Source organism: Macaca nemestrina, chromosome X (assembly GCF_043159975.1).
Source record: "Macaca nemestrina isolate mMacNem1 chromosome X, mMacNem.hap1, whole genome shotgun sequence".
Classification (NCBI taxonomy): Eukaryota; Metazoa; Chordata; class Mammalia; order Primates; family Cercopithecidae; genus Macaca; species Macaca nemestrina.
In genome coordinates, this window is record NC_092145.1 from 83,763,974 (window position 1) to 83,782,237 (window position 18,264).

General features: G+C 40.6%; 1 non-coding gene and 1 pseudogene across 1 annotated transcript; both read left to right on the forward strand.

Annotated features, from left to right (window-relative positions):
• The first annotated feature begins 337 nt into the window (after positions 1-337).
• On the forward strand, positions 338-501 carry LOC112425739 (U1 spliceosomal RNA). The gene has a single exon (XR_003016860.2). It is a non-coding gene; the product is annotated as a U1 spliceosomal RNA (small nuclear RNA).
• Positions 502-2,270: 1,769 nt separating this feature from the next.
• LOC112425727 (nuclear transport factor 2 pseudogene) lies at positions 2,271-5,699 on the forward strand (annotated as a pseudogene).
• The last annotated feature ends 12,565 nt before the right edge of the window (positions 5,700-18,264 follow it).

Below are 18,264 nucleotides of genomic sequence, written 5' to 3' on the forward strand. Positions count from 1 at the left end.
TCTCACAAATCACCACTAAAGAGCTTACTCATGTAACCAAATACCACCTGTTCCCCAAAAACCTGTGGAAATAAAAATCTTTTTTAAAATAAAAGAATTCCAGTCCCCCCTCCCCCGAAAACAACAACAACAACAACAACAACAAAACCCAAAGGTATGTGATGGCTTTGGAAAATAGGTAAGAGGGTTAATGAATTAAAGGCCTTGAGTCAGTTGAAGGGTAAATTCGGGAGTATAAGGTTTAGGAGAGGTAGAATAACAAGTAGTTCTGAGGGTGGATCCTCTGTGTTTGGTTTTGGAAGTAGAGCCATTCCAAGTGTCACTCCAGAAACAAATAATTGATACCTGGCAGGGGAGATACCGTGATCACAAAGGTGGTTTTCTCAGGGTGAGGCCCATCCATTGCATTCTGGGTGTGCTGGCCCTTGCGATTTCCCCAAATACAGGAAACTCGACTGCATAATGTGTGGTAGTGAGAGACTGAGTTTGTGCTTTCCCCTGAAAAAAAAAAAAGAAAGAAAGAAATGGGTGATTGAAATGGAATTGAGATTAAGAAATTAGAATAGGGTATGTCAAGGATCCATGAGGTCTGGGTGTTAGATCATCAAGGGGGATAATGAAGGCTTTCAGGATGAGAAAAGGAAAACAGTTGGTACTGAAGTCCTCAGTGAATGTTGGGGGGAGACTTTGAGATTTTCATTTAACATTGAGAGAGTCATAAAATTGAGTATTATGAACTTTGAAGAAAGAGGTTATTGAGGTAAGATGGTAAAATAATACCTTGGGGATCCAGTGAAGAAGATACAAGAAGATGATAACCTGATCTTGACTTATGGGGAGATATGAGCAAAGGAAAATGAACAGCCTCAGCTGAGCATGATTGTGTGCACCTGTAATTCCAGCTACTCGGGAGGCTGAAGTGGGAGGACCACTGAAGCCCCAGGAGTTCAAGGCCAGCCTGGGCAACATAGAGCAGGACCACTGTCTCTCTAAAAAAGAGAGAGAGAGAGACAGAGAGAGAGAGAGAGAGAGAGAGAGAGAGAGAGAGAGAGAGAAAACAGCCTCAAATGAAGAGCTTGGCCAGGGAGGAAAAAGCAGCACAGTTCATGGTTTGAGGTGACCAGAGTTCAGGTAAGGAGAGGTGATAGATGCTGAATGGATGGGCATGACCAAAAGCTAGAAGGTTTTAAGGAATGGCGGCTAGTTTTGGCTCAAGCATAGGGTGCAATTAGTTGTATAAGAAAAAGATAATATTGGAATCTATGTGATTAGTTGGAATCCAGAACATAACTAGAGTCATTATTGTTAAAAATATTCTTCCCGGCCAGGCGCAGTGACTCATGCCTGTAATCCCAGCACTTTGGGAGGCCGAGGCGGGTGGATCATGAGGTCAAGAGATCGAGACCATCCTGGCTAACATGGTGAAACCCCGTCTCTACTAAAAATACAAAAAATTAGCTGGGCATGGTGGCAGGCGCCTGTACTCACAGCTATTTGGGAGGCTGAGGCAGGAGAATGGCATGAACCTGAGTGGTGGAGCTTGCAGTGAGCTGTGATCATGCCACTGCACTCCAGCCTGGGTGACAGAGTGAGACTCCGTCTCAAAAATATATATATATATAATATATAGCATATATATATTATATATATGCTATTTATATATTTTATATATACATATAAAATATATACATAAAATTTTTAAATATATATATTTTATATATATATTTTTTCCTAGACAGTAAACTAAGGAAACTTTTTGAAATTGTTTTGTTTAGATCTCAGTGAAATTTGGGAACTGATATTGGTAGCTGGGAAGTAATTTGACAGCTTTGGAATACTGTGACTATGACAAACGTGAAATTGGTATGCGTGATAAGTTATTAATGCCACCACTAGAATTAAAGTTGACTATAGATCATAATTTTGGTAAGAATGCAGTTTAGTATCAAATAGATTTTTCCTTGGGCTGTGTCCAGTATACTGTGATGAATTTTTTGTCTATTTGTAATTAGAAAATTGGAGCTTAAGAAAATGTATTGATGCCGGGCATAGTGGTGTGCGCCTATAGTCCCAGTTACTCAGGAGACTGAGGCAGTAGGATGACTTGAGCCCAGGAATTCGAGGCTGCAGTGAGCTATGATTGCACCACTCCACTCCAGGCTGGGTGACAGAGTGAGAACTCATCTCTAAAAACATGTATTGACTTTTTGGAATGACCTTTTTATATTCTTTTCCAAGACCATTTGCAATCCACAATATATAGACAACTATTTGGGATCTGCTTTAGTGTGAGGGTTCCATCTTAATTACCCTAGCTACATTTGATATAATTTTATCTCTGTATAAATAAGATACATAGCTAGAAGCATGGAAGAGAAAATGTAAAGCAAAAATGAGAGTGAATCAGAGGTGTAGAGTTCCAGTTATGAAACCCTAAGAATATTAATTGCCGTGATGATAATCTGGCACATATTGAGTTCTGGCTACCATTTGTTACAGGATAAAAGAACATTGGACTAGTTGGATACTGAGGTGCATAATTGCTGGCAATGGAGTGGAGGAGAGGAGCTGATCAGCTGGAAAGGAGCCTTATAGCTGTTTCTATACTAGTACTTTATATTTGATATTGGTTGACAACAGCAGAAAAATTATTTATCACCGTGCTGGGGACTTATTAAATTGATTTCTACTCTGAAATAATATGGAAGAATTTAATGGTTACTCTTAGATATGTAATATTTCTTTATTTTTCATTCTAGCAACCATCAGAAAAAAAATCACAAAAAATATATTGCTTGTACAGTCCTCTGTCATTTGTGACCTGGGATATTGTGCTCTCGGGCCCCCAGAATTCCAGTTTATGAGGCAATCTGTGTCATTCTGGTTTAGCCAGGTGAGTAGTCCCCCGGCTCTGTAGAAAAGAACAAGAAAGAAAAAGAACAAAAAAAAGGGGAATGTGGAAAAATATAGATATGAATCTTAGACCCTAGAGGACAAGTTAAGGCCTGGGTTACAAGCGGCAAAACAGAGAGGAGGCCCCAGGGGTTATGGACACAGTCAGTAGAGTGGTAGTCATGAATTATAAAAACTGAGAACTAGGAGAACTAAGCCTGTGTGGGGACCTGGCTTGAGTTCAAAAATGAAGAAGCTTACAGGAAGCAAGGTTAAATAGAAAGAAAGTATGCTTTCAAGTTAAAACGAATAGAAGGCCAGGCACGGTGACTCACACCTGTGATCCTAGCACTCTGGGAGGCCAAGGTGAGAGGATTGCTTGAGGTCAGAAGTTCGAGACCAGCCTGGATAATATAATGAGACCCTGTTTCTAAAAAAAAAAAAAAAAAATTTAATTAGCTGGAAATGATGGTGCACTAATGTAGTCCCAGCAACTTGGAAGGCTGAGGCTGGAGGATTTCTTGAGCCCAGGAGTTTCAGGTTGCAGTGAGCTATGATGGCACCACTGCACTCCAGCCGGGGCAGTAGAGTGAAAATATCTATGAATATCTATCTGTCTCAAAAAACAAAAAAACAAAAAGTCACAAAAAACTAAAAATACTAAAAATGGATAGAAGTTTAATTATAGGCCAGGCATGGTGGCTTGCGCCTATAATCCCTGCAATTTGGGAGACTGAGGTGGGAGGATCACTTGAGCCTAGGAGTTTGAGATCAGCCTGGGCAACATAGAGAGACCTTGTCCCTGCAATAACTAACTAACTAAATAAATAAATAGAAATTGAATTACGATGACTTATCCTTTTCTAATGAAATATTGGCTATATAGAGATACCAATCATATTTTAAAGGTTTCTTGGCCGCCTCCGTTGCCGCCATCATGCCAGCCCCTCGGGTCTCCGCAAGGCTGGGTGATGCTCCAGAATGGGAGACAAGCCAATTTGGGAGCAGGTTGGATCCAGCTTCATTCAACATTACTACCAGTTATTTGATAACGATAGAACCCAATTAGGTGCAATTTACATTGATGCATCATGCCTTACATGAGAAGGACAACAGTTCCAGGGGAAAGCTGCCACTGTGGAGAAGTTGTCTAGCCTTCCGTTCCAGAAAATCCAGCATTAGCCCACGCCAGATGACTGCATCATCAGCATGGCTGTGGGGTCAGCTTAAGGCGGATGACGACCTCATCATGGGGTTCCACCAGATGTTCCTGTTAAAGAACGTCAACGATGCTTTCACCAATGACATGTTCAGGCTTGCCCTGCACAACTTCGGTTGACCTCCTCTCAGCCAGGCACTCATACTCTTTCCTCCTCCCTCCTCTTCCCAATACTATTCCCACTCTTCCAGATGCTCCAAATGTCATGCACAAATGAGCAGGGCTGTGGCGGGAGTGGGCTCAGTGTGCTGCTGCCACCAAGGTGCATGATGTTTGGACACTAGACTAGTTGCTTCTGACGGGAAAAGTTTGTGTTGTACCAGCGCATGCCTTGGAAAGACTTAAGTAATGCAAAAGGTTGTCCTTTTTTTTTTTTTAAATCTGTGGAGCAGTTGCTCTAGTAACCCAAAGAAGGGAAGGAGAAAGCAGCTGCCTCACCGCCCAGACATTGATTTGTTCAGATGATACAATGAAACCACAAGAGTTTTATTAACAACAAAAAAAGATTTCTTTAAATACTTAATAGTTGAAAGAATGAATCCTGGCTCTCCTATGTACTAGCTGCCTGATCATGGAAATATTATTTACTTTCTCCAAACTTCAGTTTCTTCATCTATCAAGTGGATTGATACTTACTGTAAGAATTAAATGAAAAAAAATAAACCACACAACACGATGGCTGGCACATACTTAGAGCTCAATAGTCACTATTATTAGGCAGTGGAAAGCAGAGTTAATGAGATGGAAGTAGAATCATGTGATGGATTATTCTTCACAGATAGGTATGCAATTAATTATTTCTTGTCAGAGCAGCTTACGAAAGTTTAAGGGTCAGAGCTTCTTGGACATCAGGCTATAATGAATGCAAATTAGGCTCATTTGAAGAAAGGTAGTTCCCTTTTGTTTCCTGAGTTTGTAAGAAATTAGATCTTCTGTATATTTTCTCTGATGGTTAATTTTAGATGTCAACTTGACTGGATTAAGGAACACCTAGAATCCTGGTAAAGCATATTTTAGAGTGTATCTGTGAGGGTGTTTCCGAAAGAGATGATTGTGTGAGTCTGAGTGGACTAGGTGGGGAAGATTTGCCCTTAGTGTGGGCAGGCATCATCCAATGTGTTAGGGACCTGTAGAGAACAAAAATGAGAAAAAGGCAAATGTGTTGATTTATCTGCTGGAGCTGGGATACATTTGTCTCCTGCTTTGGGCAACAGAACTCTGGTCTCCCCGGTCTTTGGACTCCAGAACTTACACCAGTGCTCCCTGCCTAACCTTCGGTTCTCAGGCCTCTGGCCTCAGACTGAGAGTTACACGCCATTGGCTTCCCGATTTCTGAGGCCCTCAGACTTGGACTGAGCCATGCTCTCAGCATCCCAGGGTCTCTAGCTTGCAGATGACCTGTTGTGGGATTTCTCAATCTCTATAATCATGTGTGCCAATTCCCCTAATAAATTCCCTCTTATATATCTATCTATATGTATCCTATTGGTTCTGTCTCTCTGGAGAACTCTGACTAATATACTTTCCTTCCAGAATAGTACTTTTAACAGTAGCATTCTTTTTATCATTATTATTATTATTTTTTAGACAGAGTTTCACTTTTGTTGCCCAGGCTGGAATGCAATGGTGCAATCTTGGCTCACTGCAACCTCTGCCTCCCGGGTTCAAGTAATTCTCCTGCCTCAGCCTCCAGAGCAGCTGGGATTACAGGCATGCGCCACCATTCACGGCTAATTTTGTATTTTTAGTAGAGACAGAGTTTCTCCATGTTGGTCCGGCTGGTCTCAAACTCCTGACCTCAGGTGATCCACCTGCCTCGGCCTCCCAAAGTGCTGGGATTACAGGCGTGAGCCACCGTGCCCAGCCAACATTAGCATTCTTAGTATTTACCATTAGTATTTTTAATGTTTTTGTTTGACTCAAATCTTGAATTTTTTGGAAAATAGTAAAACAATGGACAGGTTAGGTAGACAGACCATGCTAGTTTAAAACAGAGAAGATGGTAAAGTATAAAAGATAGCTGGGCATGGCAGCATGCACCTGTAGTCCCAGCTACTCAGGAGGCTGGGGTGGGAAGATCACTTGAGACCAGTAGTTTGAGGCCAGCCTGGGCAACATAGTGAGACCCCATCTCTAAGAAAAAAAAGTTTCCTCCTTAATCAGTTCAGATCACCTTTTGGATATAAGTCATTAGGTTATTTGTCTGGGTAGAGTAAAGCAGGCTGCCGGGAGTTGAAGCATCACAGGGAGACTAAAGAAGAGGTACTAAAGAGGCTCTTTAGACGGCTTATTAAAGTTAAGGAGGAGGAGTTAGGCCTCTCAGTCTAGATAGCAAGGAAAGGGATGGACTGGTGTTTTGTTTGTTTTTTTTGAGACAGAGTCTTGCTCTGTTGCCCAGGCTAGAGTGCAGTGGCGCCATCTTGGCTCACTGCAACCTCCACCTCCCAGGTTCATGCTATTCTCCTGCCTCAGCCTCCTCAGTAGCTGGGACTACAGGTGTCCACCACCATGCCCAGCTAATTTTTTGTATTTTTAGTGGAGATAGGGTTTCACCGTGTTAGCCAGGATGGTCTCAATCTCCTGACCTCATGATCCGCGCACCTCAGCCTCCCAAAGTGCTGGGATTACAGGCGTAAGCCACCGCTTCTGGCCATACACTTTATTTTTTAGAGAAGTTTTAGATTAACAGCAAAATTGAGCAGAAAGTATAGAGAGTTCCCATATACTTCCTGTCTACACATGCACAATCTCTTTTACTATCAACATCCCATACCACAGTGGTGTATTTGTCACTATCAATGAGCCATCATTACCACCCAAGGTCTATAGTTTACATTAGGGTTCACTCTTGGTATTATACATTCTGTGGGTTTCAACAAATGTTTAGTGACATGTATCTACCATTACAGTATCATACAGAATAGTTTCACTGCCCTAAAAACCCTCTGTGCTCCACCTATTCATCCCTCTCCTCCCAATCCCTGGAAGCCACTATAGTCATCATGATGTACAATAGATCTCCTGGCCAGGCGCAGTGGCTCACAACCATACTCCCAGCACTTTCGGAGGCTGAGGCTGGTAGATCACTTGAGGTCAGGAGTTTGAGACCAGCCTGGCCAACATGGTGAAACGCTGTCTCTACTAAAAACAGAAAACTTAGCCAGGGACAGTGGCTTGGGTTTGTGATCCCAGCAACTTGAGAGGCCGAGGCAGTAAGATCACTTGAGACCAGGAGTGTGAGGCTGCAATAAGCTATGACTGTCACTGTACTCCAGTCTTGGCAACAGAACAAGACCCTGTCTCTAAAATAAATAAATAAATAAATAAATAAATAAATAAATAAATAAATAAAATAAAGAGGTTAAAATGGTAAATTTTACCTTAATTTAAAAACCACTCTTTTGTCTCTCTGTTATTTACAGAATAAAACTCTTTAACAAGCCAGGCGTGGTGGCTCATGCTTGTAATTCCAGCGCTTTGGGAAGCTGAAGTAGGAGGATTAGTTGAGGCCAGGGGTTGGAGACCAGCCTGGGTGACAGAATGAGACGCTATCTGTACTAAATAAATAAATTAAAAAAATACTGCACACCTCTAGTTTTAGTGCCTTGGGAAGCTGAGACAGGAGGATCACTTGAGCCTAGGAGTTGGAGGTTCCGGTGAGCTATGATTGCGCCACTGTACTCCAGCCTGTCTCTGAAAAACAAAGCAAAACAAAACAAAGCAACTCTTTAACTTGGCATGCAAAGCCCCACCTGTGTCTCTAGTCTCATTATTCACATGTATCTCCTTTCACAAATATTCTAGACATATTGAAAGTAAAACTTCTTTTCTGTATCCCTGTGTCTTTACATATCCTGTTCCCTGTGCCTAGAATTACCAGTATTCTACTCACTTGGCAAATTTATAATCACTTTAGAAAATCCTGCTAAAATAACCTAAGTTGGGTTTGGTAACACACCTGTAATCTCAGCTACCCAGGAGGCTGAGGCAGGAGGATCACTTGAGGCCAGGAGTTTAAGACCAGCTTGGCAAGGCAGTGAGACCTTCATCTCTGAAAAAAAAAAAAAAAAAAAATTAGCTGGTTGTGGCGGTGCACACCTGTAGTTGCAGCTATTTGGGAGGCTGAGGTAGAGGACCTCTTGAGCCCAGGACTTTGAGGCTGCAGTGAACTATGATTTCACTATATGAAATCGTATGATTCCATATGATATGATTGTGCCACTATACTCCAGCCTGGGCAACAGAGTGAGATACTGTCTCTAAAAACAAAATTAAATAAATAATAAATAAAATAAAATGTTACCCTCACATGAAGCTTTTCTTAGCTTTTTCTGGGACACTTAGTTGCTTTCTGATCTATATTCGCACAGCACTTTATTCATATTTCTCTTCTGTCACTTAGCTGAATTGTTTTGTAACCTGTCAGTTAACATATCTATTTCCCATTTGATCAGTGGCTTTTAAACTTTTTTAGAGGTCATAGATTACGTACTACAAACTGTGGACTCTGTCTAGAAAAATACACATATACGTATATATTTACACAGTTGTTCGTGAGGTTCATGAACCTCCCAAAGGACATGCACAGACTCTTCACCTGCATTAGAATCACTAGGAATGCTTGTTTATAAAGCAACCTGAGTTACTGAATCAGAATCTTTTGAGGGTAGGCCTCAAATATCTTGAACAATCCCACCAGGTAATTATTTTATTCACTAGGCTTCAAGAACCACTGTCCTAGCTTAAGGACCCCCATGGTAGACAGTGAGTTCTTGAGGGCAGAGAGTAGATATTATTGATCTTTAGATCTTATCAATCCTAAAATCTCATTGATCTTTGGATCTTGTTGATCCTAAGATCTCACCGTGTAATAGAGACCAGGATAAGAAAGAGATCATTTTTAGCCATGGTGATCAGAAAAGGTAGCAACAGGAGATGAGAATTACCTGCCCCACAGAAAACAGGTTTTCAGTAGGTTGAGATGAAGTAGTGGAAAACATTGTAGGCACAGAGATTGGCAGCAGCAAAGGAGAGAGGCTAGAAAATGCTATGTACATCCATCGGACCAGTAGGATAGTAGGAAATAAGGTCAGAGAGGAGGTTTATTTAGTCATTAACTAACCATCCCCTCCCAACACACTATGTGCTAGATATTATGCAACACATTGAGAGTAAATATATGAATAAGACATGGCTTTTGCTCTTCAGGAATAAGAGCAATCTAGTAGCAGGGGAAATAAACATAAAATGTTTGGGTTTCATGTTTGGGTTGTTTCTACCTTTTCACTACTGTGAATAGTGCTTCTATGAACATATGTTTTCAAGGTTTTGTTTGAATATTTGTTTTCAATCTCTTGGGCATATACCTAGGACTGGAATTGCTGGGTCATATGGTAATTCTATATTTAACATTTTGGGAAACCACCAACTTTAGTTTCCTTTAATCTGGAACATATTCCTTAGCCTTTCTTTGTCATTCATGGCATTAATATTTTTGAAGAACATAAGTCAGTTTTTTTTAGAATGTCCCTCATTTTGGGTTTGTCTGATATTTCCATGCAATTTAATTCAAGTTAAGCATTTTCAGTAGGAATATTACAGAAGTAATTTGTGTCCTTCTCAGTGCATAATATCAGGAGGCACATAATATTTATTTGTGCCATTACTGGTGATATTAATGTTGATCACGAGTTGGTTAAAGAAAGATCTGCCAGTTTTCTACATTCTCAAGGTACTATTCTTCCCTTTGCAAGTAATAAATACCTTTGAGGAAGATATTTTAAGAATATCTTGTTTCTCATCAAACTTTCACCCACTAGTTCTAGCATTCATTGATGATACTTGCCTAAAACAAGTATTACTATGCTGTTTGTAAAATATTGCACAATAAGGTGTTTTTCTTTGCGGTATCTGACCTTTATTTCATGCTTGGATTGGGAATGTTGTGACTAAATTTACCTTTTGGAGAAGATACACATCAATCAGCAGCTAACTATATGCTAGTCTAAGTGACACATAGGCACTTAGAGAGAAACAAAGAAATGAACATGTAACAATTAGTGTAGGGGGTAGCATATACATAATTTATCTCCTAAGTTCTTTTTGCCCTGAGTTCATTGGCATTAATGTCACATCATTGTTGTATCGAATTCATTTGGAAATTACTCATTAATATATTTTTACCTTAATAAATCCTTAATTGAAACACTCAATATTTTTACACAGTAAGTTTTTCATAACATCATACCTACCACACATAGCACATCACACAGATGGACATGAGAGCACATGGATTCTTGGTAGTTTTAATGAAAACTCTGAATCCCACTGCACAGTGCTGCGTCCCACTAATAGTGTGTAGACTGTTGGTCGAGAGTAAGATTGAAAGTGCTAAGGAGATAGTGGTATCAAAGCTAAGGGAGGTGAAAGTTCTAAGGTAGAAAAAGTTGAATAGGATCAAATGCTGCAGAGGTCAACTAGTTATTTCATTATACTTGAAAATGCTCATGAAATTTGGCTTTTAAGCACAATTGGTGACCTTCTTGAGCAGTATAATTGGAATGGTATGGTTCAGAAACCAGTTTATAGTGGCTGGAAGAGGAAGGCAAGCACAACCGTAAAGAAAATTATTGATAACCTTGAAAAAATTGTAAGTAGTAAAAAATACCAAAACACCATAAACAAAGTGAAAAAAGCCAAACTCATGAAAAATACTTTTGATTTTCAGACAATTTTCAGATTTCAAAATTGTAGATAAGGGATTGAAGACGTGTACAACCTTCTTGGAAAGCAGCTGGGCATATACAGTTAGATGTTGGTTAGTGACGGGGATACCTTCTAAGAAATGCATTGTTAGACAATTTGTTCCTTTTGCAAACATCATAGTGTATTTACACAAACCTAGGTGGTATAGCTCACTACACATCTAGGCTATATGACATAGCCTATTGCTCCTAGGCTACAAACCTGTACAGCATGTTACTACATTGAATACTGTAGACAATTGTAACACATGGTAAGTATCTGTGTAACTATGTTTAGATACATTTATATTTAAACATAAAAAAGTACAGTAAAATAATGGTAATATAATTTTATGGGAGCATCATTGTATATGTAGTCTGTCATTGACCAAAATATAGTTATGTGGCTCATTACTATATAGTAAAGTTGAAGATATCTACTTCTCAACTAAGTAATTCCATTCCTAGTACAAAAGGACCCATATAAGAGTGTGCATTGCAATATTGCTTGTAGTAGTGAGAAACTGGAAACACAAATGTCCATTAGTAAGTGAATGAATGAATAAATAAATGATGGTATATTCATATGAAAGGACTTTTTGTTCAAGTTAGTTTAAAATGAATGAACTATAGCTATAGGTATAAACATGGAAAGATCTCAATATGAAGAAACAAAAAAACCAAGTTATGATGTAATATGTATAATATGATATTATGGATATAAAACTAAACCACACCAAAACTTAGTCACTTAAAACAACATTTATGTATGTACATTTAGAGACAGGGTCTTGTTCTGTCACGCAGGCTAGAGTGCAGTGGCATGATCGCTGCTCACTGCAGCTTCGACCTCCCGGGCTCAAGCAATCCTCCCACCTCAGCCTCTCGAGTAGCTGAGACCATAGACGTGCGTCACCTTGCCCAGCTAATTTTTTATTTTTTATTTTTTTGTAGAGACGAAGTCTTGCTATGTTGCCCAGGCTGGTCTTGAACTCCTGAGTTCAAGCGATCCTCCCACCTTGGCCTCCCAAAGTGCTGGGATGACAGGAGTGAGCCACTGCACTAGCTTCATTTATTTGATTTGCTCAAAATTCTGTAGATGATTAAATTCTGAGTGTAGACTCAGTTGGGCGTTTCTTCTCTTGGTCTTGCCTAGGCTGTCTGTGGCAGTCAGCTGTCAAGTTGGTGGGGGCTGGATGACCTAAGATGACCTCACTCACACATCTGGCAGTTGGCAGGCTATTAGCCACAGTGCCCACAGTGGCCTCTCCAGAAAGTTTAGACCTGTTCATGTGGTGGCAGCATTTCAAGAGGGCAAGCCTTAATGTACAAGTGCTTTTCAAGCCTCTGTTTGCATCACATCTGTAGATATCCTGTTGTCCAAAGCAAATCACATGACCAGTACCGAAGGTATGGGTTCTGGTAAGAATGATTCACTGGGAGTCATTACTCACATCTTGTGTAGTGTGTAGACTGTCAGTCAAGAGAGATTCAGAGCACTAAGGAGACAGTGGTGTCGAAACTAGGGGAGGTGAAAGTTCTAAGGTAGAAAAAAATGAATAGGATCAAATGCTGCAGAGGTCAACTAGTTATTAAATATATGGAAATGAGAAATACCAAAGTCTGAATAGTGACTAACTCTGGGGAAGGAGGAAGAGGGATGGGAATGGGATAGGTACACATAATGCTTACTCTATCAATAATGTTTTACCTCTTTAAAAAATAGGAAAGAAATTTGACAAAATGTCAGCTGTGTTTTGTTTTGTTTTGAGATGGAGTTTCGCTCTTGTTGCCCAGACTGGAGTGCAATGGCGCGATCTTGACTCACCACAACCTCTGCCTCCCAGGTTCAAGCAATTCTTCTGCCTCAGCCTCCCGAGTAGCTAGGATTACGGGCATGTGCCACCACACCCGGCTGATTTTGTATTTTAAATAGAGACGGGGTTTCTTCATGTTGGTCAGGCTGGTCTCAAACTCCTGACCTCAGGTGATCCACCCGCCTCGGCCTCTCAAAGTGCTGGGATTACAGGCATAAGCCACCGTGCCCAGCCAAAATGTCAGTTTCTAATAAACTGAGTTGTAGGTACATGGGTTTTTATTATATTATTATCTACCCTTTTTTGTTTGCTTAAAGTATTTCTAAATTTCAAAAAAGCAAATGGGAGGCGTGGAAATGCAGACTAACCTTTAAAGAAGTTTGGCAAAGGGAAAGAGTAATAGGGAAAGCAGACTATAGCTAGCATGGTTGAAGGAATGCGATTTTTTTTAAAGATGGGCAAAGACTTGAGAACACTAATAAGTTAAAGAGAAGATGTCAGTAGAATAGGCTATGAGAGAAAGTTAATTCAAGAAGTACATTTTAGAGGGAAGCTTATTGATCAATTCCTCTGTTGATCACTTCATATAAATTCACTTAGTATATGAAAGGAGATTTTTATGAGACACTGTCAAAATTGCTAGCATTAGGCAAGGTCGTGGAGAAAAGGCAATGCTTATACACTGCTGGTGGGAGTGTAAATTGTGGAAGACAGTGTGGCAATTCCTCAAAGAACTAAAAACTGAAATACCATTTGACCCAGCAATCCCACTACTGGGTATATACCCAAAACAATAAAGGCACATTTATGCATATGTTCACTGCAGCACCATTCACAATAGCAAAGACATGGAATCAACCTAAATGCCCATCAATGGTAGACTTGATAAAGAAAATGTGGTGGCCAGGCACAGTGGCTCACGCTTGTAATCCCAGCACTCTGGGAGGCGGAGGCGGGTGGGTCACCTGAGGTCAGGAGTTCGAGACCAGCCTGACCAACATGGTGAAACTCTGTCTCTACTAAAACACAAAATTAGCCAGGCATGGTGGCAGGTGCCTGTAATCCCAGCTACTCAGGAGGCTGAGGCAGGAGAATCGCTGGAACCTGGGAGGCAGAGGTTGTGGTGAACCAAGATCACGCCATTGCACTCCAGCCTGGGCAACAGAGTGAGACTTCATCTCAAAAAAAAAAAAAAAAAAAGAAAAGAAAAGAAAAGAAAAAGAAAGGAAGAAAATGTGGTACGTATACACCATGGAGTACTACACAGCCATAAAAAAGAACAAGATCATGTCCTTTGCAGGAACATGGATGGAGCTGAAGGCCACTATCCTTTGCAAACTAAGGCAAGAACAGAAAACCAAACACTGCATGTTCTCACTTATACGTAGGAGCTAAACAATGAGAACACATGGACACATAGAGGGAAACAACAGACTCTGAGTTCTACTTGAGGGAGGAGGATGGGAGGATGGAGAGGTTTAGGGAAAAAAAACAACTGTTGGGTACTATGCTTAGTACCTAGGTGACGAAATCATCTGTACAACAAACCCTTGAGTCACGAGGTTACCTATATAACAAACCTGTACATCTACCTCAAACCTAAAATAAAAGTTAAAATATTAAAAAAAGAATTTTTTTTTTGCTTTAAGTTCTGGGATACATGTGCAGAACATGCAGGTTTGGTTTTTTTGTTTTTTTTTTTTTTGAGACGAAGTCTCGCTCTGTCGCCCAGGCTGGAGTGCAGTGGCCGGATCTCAGCTCACTGCAAGCTCCGCCTCCCGGGTTTACGCCATTCTCCTGCCTCAGCCTCCCGAGTAGCTGGGACTACAGGCGCCCGCCACCTCGCCCGGCTAGTTTTTTGTATTTTTAGTAGAGACGGGGTTTCACCATGTTAGCCAGGATGGTCTCGATCTCCTGACCTTGTGATCCGTCTGTCTCGGCCTCCCAAAGTGCTGGGATTACAGGCTTGAGCCACCGCGCCCGGCCGTGCAGGTTTTTTACATAGGTACACAGGTGCCATGGTGGTTTGCTGCACCCGTCAACCCGTCATCTGGGTTTGAAGTCCCGCATGCATTGGGTATTTGTCCTAATGCTCTCCCTCTCCCTGCCCCCTAACCCCCGACAGGCCCTGGTGTGTGATGTTCCCCTCCCTGTGTCCATGTGTTCTCATTGTTCAACTCCCACTTGTGAGTGAGAACATGCGGTGTTTGGTTTTCTGTTCCTGTGTTAGTTTGTTGAGAATGATGGTTTCCAGCTTCATCCATGTCCCTGCAAAGGCCATGAACTCATTCTTAAAAAAAGAAATTTTGTACATACATTAAATAATAATACTTACAAACCTGTTCATCAATAATGTAAGATATTAAAGTTACTATGCAAATAGTAAGGCAGTATAAATAAAAACAAAGCCTGAAACACAATTTTTAAAAATTGCCAGCATTTACTGCTCGTAGTTGAACGAATAATGAAAGGACACTGTATTAGTCCGTTCTCATGCTGCTAATAAAGACATACCTGAGACTAGGTAATTTATAAAGGAAAAAAGTTTAATGGACTCACTGTTCAGCATGGCTGGGGAGGCCTCAGGAAACTTGCAATCGTGGTGGAGGGGAAAGTAAGTATGTCCTTCTTCACATGGTAGCAGCAAGTAGAAGTGCAGAGCAAAGGTGGGAAAAAGCCCCTTATAAAACCATCAGATCTCATGAGAATTCACTCACTATCATGAGAACAGGATGGGGGAAACCGCCCCCATGATTCAATTACCTCCACTTGGTCTCTCCCAGGACACATGGGGATTATGGGAACTACAATTCAAGATGAGATTTGTGTGGGGACACAGCCAAACCATATCAGACACAGTCAGAAGAAAAAGCAAGGCAACAAACAAAAGGCTACTTACTGCCAGAGAGAGGTTTCAAAATTCATTTATATAGTGAACATTTATTGAGCACTTACAATGTGCTAAACACACTGAGATACAAAGATTGGTTAAGCCTGCCTGCCTGCCTACCTGCCTGCCTTCCTTCCTTCCTTCCTTCCTTCCTTCCTTCCTTCCTTCCTTCCTTCCTTCCTCTCTTTTCTTCTTTCTTTTGAGACCAATCTCACTCTTATTGCCCAGGCTGGAGTGCAGGGGCACCATCATAGCTCACTACAGACTCGAACTCCTAGGCTCAAGCAGTCCTCCCACCTCAGCCGCCCCAGTAGCTGGGACTACAGGCACACACCACCACGCCCGGCTGCAAGATTTTATCTCTATCACCATGTATCTTACATCTAGTGGGGGATGATATTGTGTAAACAGAAATATTACATTCTAGGGTGGTAACTGCCATTGCAGAGTGGTGAACAGAGTGCTATGGGAATACAGAGAACAGAACAATCAACTATGTATAATACACATTGCCTGTAGCATAGTGGTTAAAAGTTCAGGTTTTGAATACCTATATTTAAATCCCACCATTTAGTAGATGACAATGTTATTTAGCCCCTTTAAATCTCAGCTTTTTCATCTGTAAAATGATAATAGTAGTTATCTCACAGAATTGATTGAGGATTAAAATAAGCTAATGAACATAAATTGCTTAGCAAAACTTCTTGATAAATAACAGCTAGTTTGTCTTTCCCAAGAAGACACATACTAAAGGATGAGTAGGACATTGTCAGGTGAGGAAGAAAGAAAAGGACATTCTAAGAGGACAGGATACAATGTGTGAAGACATGGAGACATTATTTGGCCTGGTGTGTTTGTGGAATGGTGAGAAGTTTAGCATGCAGGAGTTTGGGGGTGGAGTAGAGTGTGAGGCTAACAAGCTGGACTGAATCCTAATATACTAGACCTAGGAGTTGTGTTTTATCCTGTAGGTACTGAGGAGTCAAAAGAGTGAGTTTTGTTTTGTAAAGATCATTTTGAAAGTAGTGTGGAAGTTCAACAGGTGTAGAATGGGGAGAGATTGGTGGCAGGACTACTTAGCAGACATAATAGTCCCAGCTGGACATTATGAGAGTCTGAACCAAGATTGAGGCAGTGCAGGAGAAAGGCTAGGCTTGAAAGAATGACATTTATGAGTTAAAATCAATAGGACTGTATGCTGATCGATTAGATGTGCAGCGTTAGGGAGAAGGGATAGTTAAGGCAAAAGCAAAAACTTCTAGCTTAGGAACATGGCTTGCGATTGTGAATGAGAATGTAATTCAAGAATTTAATAAATTGTGGCAGTAGAGAAGATAAGTCTGATTTTAGACTAGTGGAGCTTAGGGTACCTGTTTGTAACCTGTATGTAAAGATGCTTAATTGTAATTTGGAAATACAAATCTGGAACTTAAGCAAGAGTTCGAGGCAATTATTACAAATTTTGCAATCTATCATTGTATAGATGATAGTTGAAGCTGTGTAAGTAAACTTTGTTCCAGGTGGTGTAAGAAGATAAGAGACTAGGACATAACCCTAGGGAATCCCAATGAATAAGTGTGGAACAGAAGAGGGAAATCTGACAGGGAAAGGTAAGAAAAAAAAAATGAAGAGACAGTAGTGTCATTTCTTCCCATTTCACTCCTTTCTTCCCAGAGGCCAAGAAGAAGAACTTCTGGGAAATAAGAGCAACCAATCACCCTAGGCTGTGTAAATATCGGCCAGTAAGTTCAGCAACTAGGAAGCTTTCCTTTAAAGTTTGTTGGAGTCATGGCAGAAGGCAGACTGCAGCAACTTGAACAAATGGAAAGTGGGAAAAGGCCGTGGTTGTAGATTAATTGTTCCAGAAATCTGGCTATGAAAGGAAGGAGGTAGAAAGGATGGTAGTTTGTAACGAGATAGGGGAGAAATAGTGTTTTAACTTGGTTTTAGAATGGAGAAACGTTAAGCATGTCTATAGGTGGTAAGAAAATATGGAAAATAGAAGAGAAAGGGGATATTTGATGGAATCGGAGTCTAGAGAGACAATTTTCCTGATAGATTCTTTTGGTTACCACCACTTGTAAGTTGATTTAGGATGTTCAGAGTGTGGAACAAAGCCAGAGAAGAATCGAGAGGGGGTGAGACACAACAGAACAAAGCTTGGAGTCCTGTTCATTACTTCCTTTTATGTTCTAGAGAATGCTTATCATAGAGAACAATCAGTCTTTCTCTGGGTCTCCATTTACCCTGTTACTTTGCCCTAGAAGATGTTATTCATTTCCCTGACTGAAACAGATGGTAGAAAATGCAACTCAGCTTACTTACTATTAAAACAAACCATCTTTTTGGACTTTTATCATTTGGAATTTTCTTATAATAGTTATATTTATTTTAGAAATTTTAGATCATACAGATAAACAAAAAATAAAAGAAAACTGGTAGCCCTACTCCTCAGGAATAAGCAATATTAACATTTTGGTATATATTCTTTCAGTCTTTTTTCCCCTATCTGTAATAGGAGGAAAATATGCAAATGGCCAACCACCACTGAACCACTTCCATAAGGCTTCTGTCAGATTCCAAATGGTCCCAAGACTTCCATAGTACTTATGTAACAAGCCACACAGTGGATTGATTACTGTTATGTTATGTCCTCTGGGAGTTGCCAAGGAGGCTCACAGTTTCAATTTCTGTACATCCCAG